This window comes from Pleurodeles waltl, chromosome 12, assembly GCF_031143425.1.
Source record: "Pleurodeles waltl isolate 20211129_DDA chromosome 12, aPleWal1.hap1.20221129, whole genome shotgun sequence".
Lineage (NCBI taxonomy): Eukaryota > Metazoa > Chordata > Amphibia > Caudata > Salamandridae > Pleurodeles > Pleurodeles waltl.
In genome coordinates, this window is record NC_090451.1 from 625,299,396 (window position 1) to 625,312,104 (window position 12,709).

The following is a 12,709-nucleotide window of genomic DNA, read 5'->3' on the forward strand; positions in this document are numbered from 1 at the left end:
ATGGTTTTCACGTCCCTGTCCTGCCTGCCCAGACGGTACTTGCAGTTCATGGTGGGCCACGAGCACTTTCAGTTCACCGTGCTCCCCTTTGGCCTTAACAGTGCCCATTGGGTGTTCACCAAGGTGATGGCGGTGATAGCAGCTCATCTCAGCAGGTCAGGGGTCTCAGTCTTTACATACCTTGACAACTAACTGTTGAAGACAGGCTCGCCCCAGGCTGTCTTCTCAAACCCTCAGACTATGGTAAACCTCCTGCATTTGCTGAGGTTCACTATAAATGTGCCAAAGTCACACCTGACTCCCTTTCAGATGCTCCCTTTCATCAGAGCTGTTCTAGACACAGTGCAGTGTCAGGCTTATCCTCCTGAGCAGTGAGTCCAGGATATTCAGGCTATGATACTAATGCCTTAGCCTCTATCCTGAATTTTGGTGAGAATGACTTTGAGACTGCTGGCCTTATGGCCTCCTGCATCCTATTGGTTAAACATGCTTGATGGCATGTATGGGCTCTGCAGTGGGACCTGAGATTCCAGTGCGCGCAGCATCATGAGAATCTCTCTGACGTGGTCCAGATCTTGAAGAAAACTGTGCAAGATCTGCAGTGGTGGCTAACAAACAGCAGTTGGGTTAGAGGCCGGTCCCTCTCCCTTCTACTACCCGATTTGACAGTAGTGACAGTTGTACCACTCCTGGTCCGGGGCAACCACCTGGGAGAGGCGGAGATCAAAGTAATCTGCTCTCTGGTGGAGTCCAGACTCCACATAAACCTTTTGGAGCTCCGAGCGATCAAATTGGCATTGAAAGCATTTCTTCCCTCTCTGAGGGAAAGTCGTGCAGGTGTTCACGGACAACACCACTGCCATGTGGTACTGCAACAAGCAGGATTGGGTCATGGACCCTTTGTCAGGAGGCTCAGCGCCTCTGGACATGACTAGAACATTAGCATTTCCTTGGTGGTTCAACACCTGGTGAGCTCTCTGAACGCCAGAGTGGACAAACACAGCCAACAAGGCCTGGTCGATCACAAATGGTGTCTCCAGCCAGTGGTGTGGTGCAAGGTCTCATCAGTGGGGAGAGCCTTGGCAAGATCAGTTTGCCTCCGCAGAGAAAGAACACTGTCAGGAGCTTTGCATGTTGGAGTTTCCAAGGCAGCACGTGCTCGGCGATGCTTTTTTGTCGCGAATGGAGCTCAGGCCTCCTGTATACACCTTTCCGCCCATACCACTCCTGCCCAGAGTTCTCAAGAAGGACTGCTCCCAAGTAAACCTTGTGGTTCAAGACTGGGCTCCAAGAGTCTGGTGTCCCAAGCTGTTGAGCATAGCCATTGATCCTCTGATTAGACTGCCCCTTCAGAAGGTTGTTCTGTCGCAGCAGCCAGGGAGGGTTGTCAACCTGAACCTGTCCAGTCTTCACCTTGTGTGGAGAGAGCAGTGGCAATTGACAGCTGTTAACCTTCCACTCGAAGTCTGTAACATTATATTGACAGCCAGATGTCCCTCCACCAAAACAGTATACACCTGTTGTTGGAACAAAGTTGTGGCATGGTGTCCAGACAAGTCTGTTGACCCCTGCTCTGCCCCTCTTTCCGGTGTCCTCTTGGTCATTCTTTTTTTGGCCCAACAGGGCTCTGCTTTGTGCACCCCCTCAAAGGTTATCTATGTGGTATCTCTGTATTTTTTAGATTACCCCATCCACCCTTTTTAAGTCTCCTATTTTTTCAGCAGGTTCCTTAAGGGTCTTAAGCACGTTTTCTACATTCCCTTTTATCATGCCCCAATGGGATTTGAATTTGGTTCTGACCTTCCTAATGTGCGCTTCTTTTAAGATGCTCTATAACTGTCCTCTCAGGCTTCTGACATTAAAAACAGACTTCCTTGTGGTCATTACCTCTGCCTGAAGGGTGAGTGAGCTGCAGGCATCATCATCTAAGCCACCCTATCTTTCCATCTATTCTGACGAAGTGGTGCTTTGCATTAGAGCTTTGTTACTCCCTGAGATGGTTATGCCCTTTCATGTAGGCCAATCCATCACCTTGCCAACTTTTTACACACCCCAAAACCCTTGTAAGGAGGAGGAAAGACTCCACCGTCTGGATCCAAAAAGAGCATTGGTGTTCAACCTTGATCATGCCAAAGAGTTCCGGGTGGATCATCAACTATTGGTTATGTGGGTGTGAAGAAAGGTCGGCCAGTGCAGAAGAGAGCCATCTCCAGATAGGTTCTCTGCATTAAAATGTCCTATGCATTGGCTAAAAAGTAACCTCTGGAAGGTTGGCGGACTCACTCTACCAGAGACAACTGCAACCACTGCATTAGCACACGGAGTTCCAGTCCTGGGCATCTGTCAGGCAGCAGCATGTGGGCATCCTTTCACACAATCCCCACACTATTGTCTAGACAGTCCGGTACAAAGGCACATGTACTTTGCCCTTTCTGACCTGCAGGGCTCTCTTATATGATCTTGGTTTGCAGACCCACCTCTGGGTAAGGTATTGCTTGGGTATCTGTTCTAAGGTAAGGAATCAGCAACTAGAATTCTCTATCAGATTGACAAGTTATTTACATTCAGTAACGCCTTATCTGATATTCTAGTTGCAGATTTCTTACTGACCCACCCATCCTCTCCACTCTGCGAACTGATTTCTAGGGACAGGAACTCTTTCTATGCCCTAGTTTTGAATCACCAGTGGTTATTGTTCTTCATGGCTCTTTTCTTCTGGCATGGACAGTCATGAAAAGAAACTGACATCAGTGTGCTGGGGTGGCGCCTCTATAGTAACCACAATGACACGTCTGGCATCATGACGCCTACAACAGACACCGAGCTGACCCACACCACCCAACGGGTGCGCAGGAGCACTGCTCGAAAAAATTCTCTCAATCCATACTGACGCTTGGGAAAAATTCTAAGGTAAGGAATCTGCATCGAGAATGTCATTACTAGATAAGGCATTACTGAAGGTAAGTAACTTGTCCTTTGAGGCATGCATCGTTGAATCGCACATTTTCATCAAGAGCGCTGTCGAGGTGCTCCCCTGCATCGCCGTCTATGCCCAAGAGTCAGCAGTTGTTGATTTCAACAGGCCCTTCTATGTCCGAGGAAGATTGCTCCTTCAAGGGGGACAGGCTGTTCATCAGCATTGAATGCACAAGTCAAACAGTGAGAACACTCAGCAAAGATTGTTTCTCAAGCCCCATCAACGCCAAGAGCTCATTCAGTGTCATCAGAGGCATGCCTTGGACCATCTACATCGGTGGAACCATGAGCTGGTTCACCAACTACGCTTTATGAGAGACTAAATATGTATCCACGTTAGCTGGAGAGTTTGCGCAAATCTGTGCCTCATAGTCTGAACTCAGACTATTTGCGAGTGTGCTCACCTTTCAAGGTTACGCTGTGCACCCCATCACCTAAACAGACTCTTCCACCTGTTTTCTCATGGGGCTCTCTATTAACTCTTAAGGAAAGGCATTTTACTATGCCTAGGTCTCCTCTAAGATCTAGATCTCCTTTAAGATCTAGATCTCCTCTTCGGCATACATCAAAGTCAACTGCCAGAACAAGATCTACTAAGATCTCGAAGGTCTCATCGCCTAGTATCAAGGCAAAGACATAGTTCCCCAGCTGGTCTGCCACCTTTTGATCCTCAGGGAGAGTTTACTCTTCAATAATAACAGATAAACCACATTCAAGAGCTTCTCCTATACACAACATTACAACATTTAATGATGTGTTGGCCACAGGTGCATCAAAACTAAGTATAGATATTTCCATGCCTGCAACCCCATCGTCAGTCATCTTCAAAGCTCTCCATCCTAGAGAGGTATCAAGGCCACTTTTACCTCTAGTTCCAGGCCTTTTATAGCTGGCCATGCAACTGTTCTGTACTCCAGCCTTGTTATGAGCAGCTCCATCGTGGATCCTTAAAACATATAAGGCTCCGGACCAGGATCCACTATTCCGGAAGCTTGATTCCCCCACCAGATTCAATCATCATAGCTGCTGATCTCAAGACTAATTTTGTGGCCTCGTCATCATCAGTTCCCCCAGGCAAGGGTGGTAGACAGAAGCCATAGATAAGATGCCTTCAGTCAGGAAAGTGGCCACTGCTTCTGCCTTATATAGATGTTATGATACTCTTTGAGTAGATTTACAGAGAAGCTGCCAAAGGAAGACAGACAAAACTTCCAGGAAGTCCTACATGAAGGTGGATTAGTGTTGAGTCAAATAACAAGAGTATCCCACAGATCTTGCAGCGCATGGATTTTGGCACGGCATCTGTGCCAGAAGGTCTTCCTGGCTTCGTCTCACAGGTCTAAAACCAGAGGCCCAATGTAGGATTATAGACCTACCATTTACAGGAAACTTATTGTTTGGTTCCCATTCAGACGATGAAATATCCAAAATGAAAGCAGACCTGGACACTCTTAAGGCTGTAGGCCTCAACAATAGAAAAAAGTTCCAGAGAAGGTACAAACCTTGTGATAGGCGTTGCTACCAACACAGGGTTTAATCCTCTCACTGAGTTCAACCCTAGCAGCAACATATCCCGAGCTCACTACTAATCTCGCAAACCAGCCAGAGATAGCGTATCTCCACGTAGACCTGCATCCTCAACAAAACCACCTGCGAAACAATGAGTCCTCACTTTCCCCTTCTGTTACCTGCTCTGGTGGAAGGGGGGGTGATGGGAGTAGTATCACAAAACACCGGGAAGAGTGGCATCAATCACAAGAGACAAGTGAGTCTTAAAATATTGTTCAAAATGGTTACTCACTACGTTTCAAACCTGCCCACCTAAAAAAACGTGTCATCAGCAAGACCTCTTACAAAAAAGTCACCAGTCTACTACAAAAAGAGGCCTAAAGGAGGTTCCTCGATCCCGGAGAGATTGGGAATTAATGGTTGCTTATTTCTGGTGATCATAATTGTCCAAAGCAATAATTCAGACCTGTTCTGGACCGAGTATTGAACTAACTTATACACAGGAACGAGTTCAGAATGTTAGCTCTTCATCAGATCAACCCACAACTACATCAGGGGAGGGAGTGGATGTGCTCTATAGATCTTCAGGATGCATATTTCCACATCCTGATAGCCACTAAACACCGGACATTTTTTTCTGCTTCAATGTGGCATAAAAGCATTGCCAATACAAAATGCTACTGTTCGGCCTCAAATCGGCTCCTTGAACATTCTTGAAATGTATGGCTGTGGTGGCAGCATCCTTAAGTAGAAAGAAAATATTAGTCTACTCCACCAAGATGATTGGTTTATAAAAAGTACTTCCCATTCACAGATAGAAGGGCATTACCAAATCTGTTTTGGCGCTGTGGAATCTTGGGCTCCAGATCAAATTCTAAAACTCTGTGCAAAGTCCAGTCCAAATCCTTCATTATTTGGGTGCTACTCTAAACAGAGTAACCACAAGAGTGTATCCTTCAGAGGAGAGACTATCCCCAATCAGTCTGAAGTGTCATTGTGATGCACGTTCATCACCCGTATTCCAGACAGATTGCATCCCTACTACGATCCATGGCCTCTTGCATTTTTATAGTCACAATTGCATATGAGACTTCTACAGCAGTGTCTAGCGGACCAATGGAGTCAGATTTTGGACCACTGGGAAAACAAAATGACCCGGTCAAAAACTGTGATCCAATCCCTACAGTGGTGATCTCGGACAGAATTTACTGTTAAGAGTTCCTTTTCACCAGGACCCTCCCCACAGAGGCACTGGATCACAAATGGTTGTCTCTAGGGATGGGGCGCTCACATGGGTTCACTTTAGACTCGGGGAGTATGGTCGGACAAGGAGCAGAATTATCACATCAACATGCTAGAACTCTGAGAAGTTCACCTATCTCTGAAGTCTTTTTATCCATCAATTACAACAAGCTCTCTCCTTGTCCAAACATACAACACGACCACCATGCACTACCTAAACAAGCAAGGAGGAACTCTTTCTCGACCCCGGTCACGGGAAGCACAGGCCATTTGAGAATGGCTCATAGCCAGCAACTTGGCAATATCCGCCATTCGCCTGCCAGGAGTCCAGAACAGTCAAGCAGAGACTCTGTTGCAAATTCTACGAAAATCACGACTGGATTCTACATAACGATGTACAATGCATCTTTCAAGAATGGGGGCATCCTCTAATCTACTTACTTGCAGATGCAAACCACAAAAAATACCCTGACTACGCATTCCAGGTTTTCCCAACCAGGGGCAAAGGAGAATGCCTTTTTGATAAACTGGTTAGGGAAATGTCTTTACATATTTCCACCAACTCTGCTAATAGCAATAGTGATAAACCATACAAGCCAAGGCCCAGAATGATTCTCATAGCACCAAAATGGCCTCGCCAGTAGTGGTTCAAAGGCTTGCTTTACCTATTGCAGATGCCACACGAGGTTGCCATGCAGACAAGATCTCCTGTACAAGTTTGGAGGGCAGATCTTTTAGCCGGAACTTCCCTCGCTGAGATTGGCAGCAAGGCTCCTGAATTACTCCCATACAGAAATTTTGGACTATCACAGGAATGTATGAACATTCTCAGAGTCCAAAAGACTGTCCACCAGAAAATATTATGCCTTTAAATTGAAAAGGTTTTATCTGTCGTGCCCAAAATAATCTTCATCCAATTCTGGATAAAGAAGAGGTAATTCTGCCTTATCTTCTCCATCTAGCAAAATCTGGTCTGACGTTTTCCTCCATAAGTTAGATCTCACAGCTATTACAGCGTATAGAAAGTGTCTTACAAATGTGAGTTGTCAAATATTTTTAAACAGACTAAATAAGGTATTCCCTCCAGTTAGATCACCTTCTCCCCCGTGGGAACCTAATATGGTGCTGTCAAAATTAATGGTTCCTCCTTTCAAACCAATACACAAAGCCTGTAGGAAGTTGGCTCTGTATGTGCTATTTCAAAGTAAGGAATAGTATGCACAGAGTCCAAGGGTTCCCCTTAGAGGTAAAATAGTGGTAAAAATAGATAATACTAATGCTCTATTTTGTGGTAGTGTGGTCGAGCAGTAGGCTTATCCAAGGAGTAGTGTTAAGCATTTGTTGTACATACACATAGACAATAAATGAGGTACACCCACTCAGAGACAAATCCAGCCAATAGGTTTTTATATAGAAAAATATCTTTTCTTAGTTTATTTTAAGAACCACAGGTTCAAATTCTACATGTAATATCTCATTCGAAAGGTATTGCAGGTAAGTACTTTAGGAACTTCAAATCATCAAAATTGCATGTATACTTTTCAAGTTATTCACAAATAGCTGTTTTAAAAGTGGACACTTAGTGCAATTTTCACAGTTCCTAGGGGAGGTAAGTATTTGTTAGTTTTACCAGGTAAGTAAGACACTTACAGGGTTCAGTTCTTGGTCCAAGGTAGCCCACCGTTGGGGGTTCAGAGCAACCCCAAAGTCACCACACCAGCAGCTCAGGGCCGGTCAGGTGCAGAGTTCAAAGTGGTGCCCCAAACACATAGGCTAGAATGGAGAGAAGGGGGTGCCCCGGTTCCGGTCTGCTTGCAGGTAAGTACCCGCGTCTTCGGAGGGCAGACCAGGGGGGTTTTGTAGGGCACCGGGGGGGACACAAGCCCACACAGAAATTTCACCCTCAGCAGCGCGGGGGCGGCCGGGTGCAGTGTAGAAACAAGCGTCGGGTTTGTAATGGAAGTCAATGGGAGATCTAGGGATCTCTTCAGCGCTGCAGGCAGGCAAGGGGGGGGTTCCTCGGGGAAACCTCCACTTGGGCAAGGGAGAGGGACTCCTGGGGGTCACTCCTCCAGTGAAAGTCCGGTCCTTCAGGTCCTGGGGGCTGCGGGTGCAGGGTCTCTCCCAGGTGTCGGGACTTTGGTTTCAAAGAGTCGCGGTCAGGGGAAGCCTCGGGATTCCCTCTGCAGGCGGCGCTGTGGGGGCTCAGGGGGGACAGGTTTTTGTACTCACAGTCTTAGAGTAGTCCGGGGGTCCCTCCTGAGGTGTTGGATCGCCACCAACCGAGTCGGGGTCGCCGGGTGCAGTGTTGCAAGTCTCACGCCTTTTGCGGGGAGCTTGCAGGGTTCTTTAAAGCTGCTGGAAACAAAGTTGCAGCTTTTCTTTGGAGCAGGTCCGCTGTCCTCGGGAGTTTCTTGTCTTTTCGAAGCAGGGGCAGTCCTTAGAGGATGTCGAGGTCGCTGGTCCCTTTGGAAGGCGTCGCTGGAGCAGGATCTTTGGAAGGCAGGAGACAGGCCGGTGAGTTTCTGGAGCCAAGGCAGTTGTCGTCTTCTGGTCTTCCTCTGCAGGGGTTTTTCAGCTAGGCAGTCCTTCTTCTTGTAGTTGCAGGAATCTAATTTTCTAGGGTTCAGGGTAGCCCTTAAATACTAAATTTAAGGGCGTGTTTAGGTCTGGGGGGTTAGTAGCCAATGGCTACTAGCCCTGAGGGTGGGTACACCCTCTTTGTGCCTCCTCCCAAGGGGAGGGGGTCACAATCCTAACCCTATTGGGGGAATCCTCCATCTGCAAGATGGAGGATTTCTAAAAGTTAGAGTCACCTCAGCTCAGGACACCTTAGGGGCTGTCCTGACTGGCCAGTGACTCCTCCTTGTTATTCTCATTATTTTCTCCGGCCTTGCCGCCAAAAGTGGGGCCTGGCCGGAGGGGGCGGGCAACTCCACTAGCTGGAGTGTCCTGCTGGGTTGGCACAAAGGAGGTGAGCCTTTGAGGCTCACCGCCAGGTGTGACAATTCCTGCCTGGGAGAGGCGTTAGCATCTCCACCCAGTGCAGGCTTTGTTACTGGCCTCAGAGTGACAAAGGCACTCTCCCCATGGGGCCAGCAACATGTCTCGGTTTGTGGCAGGCTGCTAAAACTAGTCAGCCTACACAGATAGTCGGTTCAGTTTCAGGGGGCACCTCTAAGGTGCCCTCTGTGGTGTATTTTACAATAAAATGTACACTGGCATCAGTGTGCATTTATTGTGCTGAGAAGTTTGATACCAAACTTCCCAGTTTTCAGTGTAGCCATTATGGTGCTGTGGAGTTCGTGTTTGACAGACTCCCAGACCATATACTCTTATGGCTACCCTGCACTTACAATGTCTAAGGTTTTATTTAGACACTGTAGGGGTATCATGCTCATGCACTGGTACCCTCACCTATGGTATAGTGCACCCTGCCTTAGGGCTGTAAGGCCTGCTAGAGGGGTGTCTTACCTATACTGCATAGGCAGTGAGAGGCTGGCATGGCACCCTGAGGGGAGTGCCATGTCGACTTACTCGTTTTGTCCTCACTAGCACACACAAGCTGGCAAGCAGTGTGTCTGTGCTGAGTGAGAGGTCTCCAGGGTGGCATAAGACATGCTGCAGCCCTTAGAGACCTTCCTTGGCATCAGGGCCCTTGGTACTTGAAGTACCAGTTACAAGGGACTTATCTGGATGCCAGGGTCTGCCAATTGTGGATACAAAAGTACAGGTTAGGGAAAGAACACTGGTGCTGGGGCCTGGTTAGCAGGCCTCAGCACACTTTCAATTGTAAACATAGCATCAGCAAAGGCAAAAAGTCAGGGGGCAACCATGCCAAGGAGGCATTTCCTTACACAACCCCCCCCCAAACGAAAGAGGATGAGACTAACCTTTCCCAAGAGAGTCTTCATTTTCTAAGTGGAAGAACCTGGAAAGGCCATCTGCATTGGCATGGGCAGTCCCAGGTCTGTGTTCCACTATAAAGTCCATTCCCTGTAGGGAGATGGACCACCTCAACAGTTTAGGATTTTCACCTTTCATTTGCATCAGCCATTTGAGAGGTCTGTGGTCAGTTTGAACTAGGAAGTGAGTCCCAAAGAGGTATGGTCTCAGCTTCTTCAGGGACCAAACCACAGCAAAGGCCTCCCTCTCAATGGCACTCCAACGCTGCTCCCTGGGGAGTAACCTCCTGCTAATGAAAGCAACAGGCTGGTCAAGGCCATCATCATTTGTTTGGGACAAAACTGCCCCTATCCCATGTTCAGAGGCATCAGTCTGCACAATGAACTGCTTAGAATAATCTGGAGCTTTGAGAACTGGTGCTGAGCACATTGCTTGTTTCAGGGTGTCAAAGGCCTGTTGGCAGTCCACAGTCCAGTTCACTTTCTTGGGCATTTTCTTGGAGGTGAGCTCAGTGAGGGCTGTCACAATGGATCCATATCCCTTCACAAACCTCCTGTAGTACCCAGTCAAGCCAAGGAATGCCCTGACTTGAGTCTGGGTTTTTGGAGCTACCCAGTCCAGAATAGTCTGGATCTTGGGTTGGAGTGGCTGAACTTGGCCTCCACCTACAAGGTGTCCCAAGTAAACCACAGTTCCCTGCCCTATCTGGCATTTGGATGCCTTGATAGAGAGGCCTGCAGATTGCAGAGCCTTCAAAACCTTCCTCAGGTGGACCAGGTGATCCTGCCAGGTGGAGCTAAAGACAGCAATATCATCAAGATAAGCTGTGCTAAAGGACTCCAAGCCAGCAAGGACTTGATTCACCAACCTTTGGAAGGTGGCAGGGGCATTCTTTAAACCAAAGGGCATAACAGTAAACTGATAATGCCCATCAGGTGTGGAGAATGCTGTCTTTTCTTTTGCTCCAGGTGCCATTTTTATTTGCCAGTACCCTGCTGTCAAGTCAAAGGTACTTAGAAATTTGGCAGCACCTAATTTGTCAATGAGCTCATCAGCTCTTGGGATTGGATGGGCATCTGTCTTGGTGACAGAGTTGAGCCCTCTGTAGTCCACACAAAACCTCATCTCTTTCTTTCCATCTTTGGTGTGAGGTTTGGGGACTAAGACCACTGGGCTAGCCCAGGGGCTGTCAGAGCGCTCAACCACTCCCAATTCCAGCATCTTGTGGACTTCCATCTTGATGCTTTCCTTAACATGGTCAGACTGTCTGAAGATTTTGTTCTTGACAGGCATGCTGTCTCCTGTGTCCACATCATGGGTACACAGGTGTGTCTGACCAGGGGTTAGGGAGAAAAGCTCAGGAAACTGTTGTAGGACTCTCCTACAATCAGCCTGCTGTTGGCCAGAGAGGGTGTCTGAGTAGATCACTCCATCTACTGTGCCATCTTTTGGGTCTGATGACAGAAGATCAGGGAGAGGTTCACTCTCTGCCTCCTGATCCTCATCTGTTACCATTAACAGATTCACATCAGCCCTGTCATGGAAGAGCTTAAGGCGGTTCACATGGATCACCCTCTTGGGGCTCCTGCTTGTGCCCAGGTCCACCAGGTAGGTGACCTGACTCTTCCTCTCTAGCACTGGGTAAGGGCCACTCCATTTGTCCTGGAGTGCCCTGGGAGCCACAGGCTCCAGAACCCAGACTTTCTGCCCTGGTTGGAACTCAACCAGTGCAGCCTTTTGGTCATACCAAAACTTCTGGAGTTGTTGGCTGGCCTCAAGGTTTTTGGTTGCCTTTTCCATGTACTCTGCCATTCTAGAGCGAAGGCCAAGTACATAGTCCACTATGTCCTGTTTAGGCTCATGGAGAGGTCTCTCCCAGCCTTCTTTAACAAGGGCAAGTGGTCCCCTTACAGGATGACCAAACAGAAGTTCAAAGGGTGAGAACCCTACTCCCTTCTGTGGTACCTCCCTGTAAGCGAAAAGCAGACATGGCAGGAGGACATCCCATCTCCTTTTGAGTTTTTCTGGGAGCCCCATGATCATGCCCTTTAATGTCTTGTTGAATCTCTCAACTAAGCCATTAGTTTGTGGATGGTAAGGTGTAGTGAATTTATAAGTCACTCCACACTCATTCCACATGTGCTTTAGGTATGCTGACATGAAGTTGGTACCTCTGTCAGACACCACCTCCTTAGGGAAACCCACTCTGGTAAAGATACCAATGAGGGCCTTGGCTACTGCAGGGGCAGTAGTCGACCTAAGGGGAATAGCTTCAGGATACCTGGTAGCATGATCCACTACTACCAGGATATACATATTTCCTGAGGCTGTGGGAGGTTCTAGTGGACCAACTATGTCCACACCCACTCTTTCAAAGGGCACCCCCACCACTGGAAGTGGAATGAGGGGGGCCTTTGGATGCCCACCTGTCTTACCACTGGCTTGACAGGTGGGGCAGGAGAGGCAAAACTCCTTAACCATGTTGGACATATTGGGCCAGTAGAAGTGGTTGACTAACCTCTCCCACGTCTTGGTTTGTCCCAAATGTCCAGCAAGGGGAATGTCATGGGCCAATGTTAGGATGAACTCCCTGAACAGCTGAGGCACTACCACTCTCCTAGTGGCACCAGGTTTGGGGTCTCTGGCCTCAGTGTACAGGAGCCCATCTTCCCAATAGACCCTATGTGTTCCATTTTTCTTGCCTTTGGACTCTTCAGCAGCTTGCTGCCTAAGGCCTTCAAGAGAGGGACAGGTTTCTTGTCCCTTACACAGCTCCTCCCTTGAGGGTCCCCCTGGGCCTAAGAGCTCAACCTGATAAGGTTCAAGCTCCAAAGGCTCAGTTCCCTCAGAGGGCAGAACTTCTTCCTGAGAAGAGAGGTTCCCTTTCTTTTGCTGTGTTGCAGTTGGTTTCCCAACTGACTTTCCTGTTCTCTTGGTAGGCTGGGCCATTTTTCCAGACTCCAGCTCTACTTTTTCACCCTGTGCCTTGCACTGTGCTCTTGTTTTCACACACACCAGTTCAGGGATACCCAGCATTGCTGCATGGGTTTTTAGCTCTACCTCAGCCCATGCTGAG

The 12,709-nt window shown here is 48.1% G+C and overlaps 1 protein-coding gene across 1 annotated transcript in view; it reads left to right on the forward strand.

Annotated features, from left to right (window-relative positions):
* The window catches only part of SMG5 (SMG5 nonsense mediated mRNA decay factor), a 344,692-nt gene that overhangs the window by 273,031 nt on the left and 58,952 nt on the right, over nucleotides 1–12,709 (forward strand). The window lies entirely within an intron of this gene.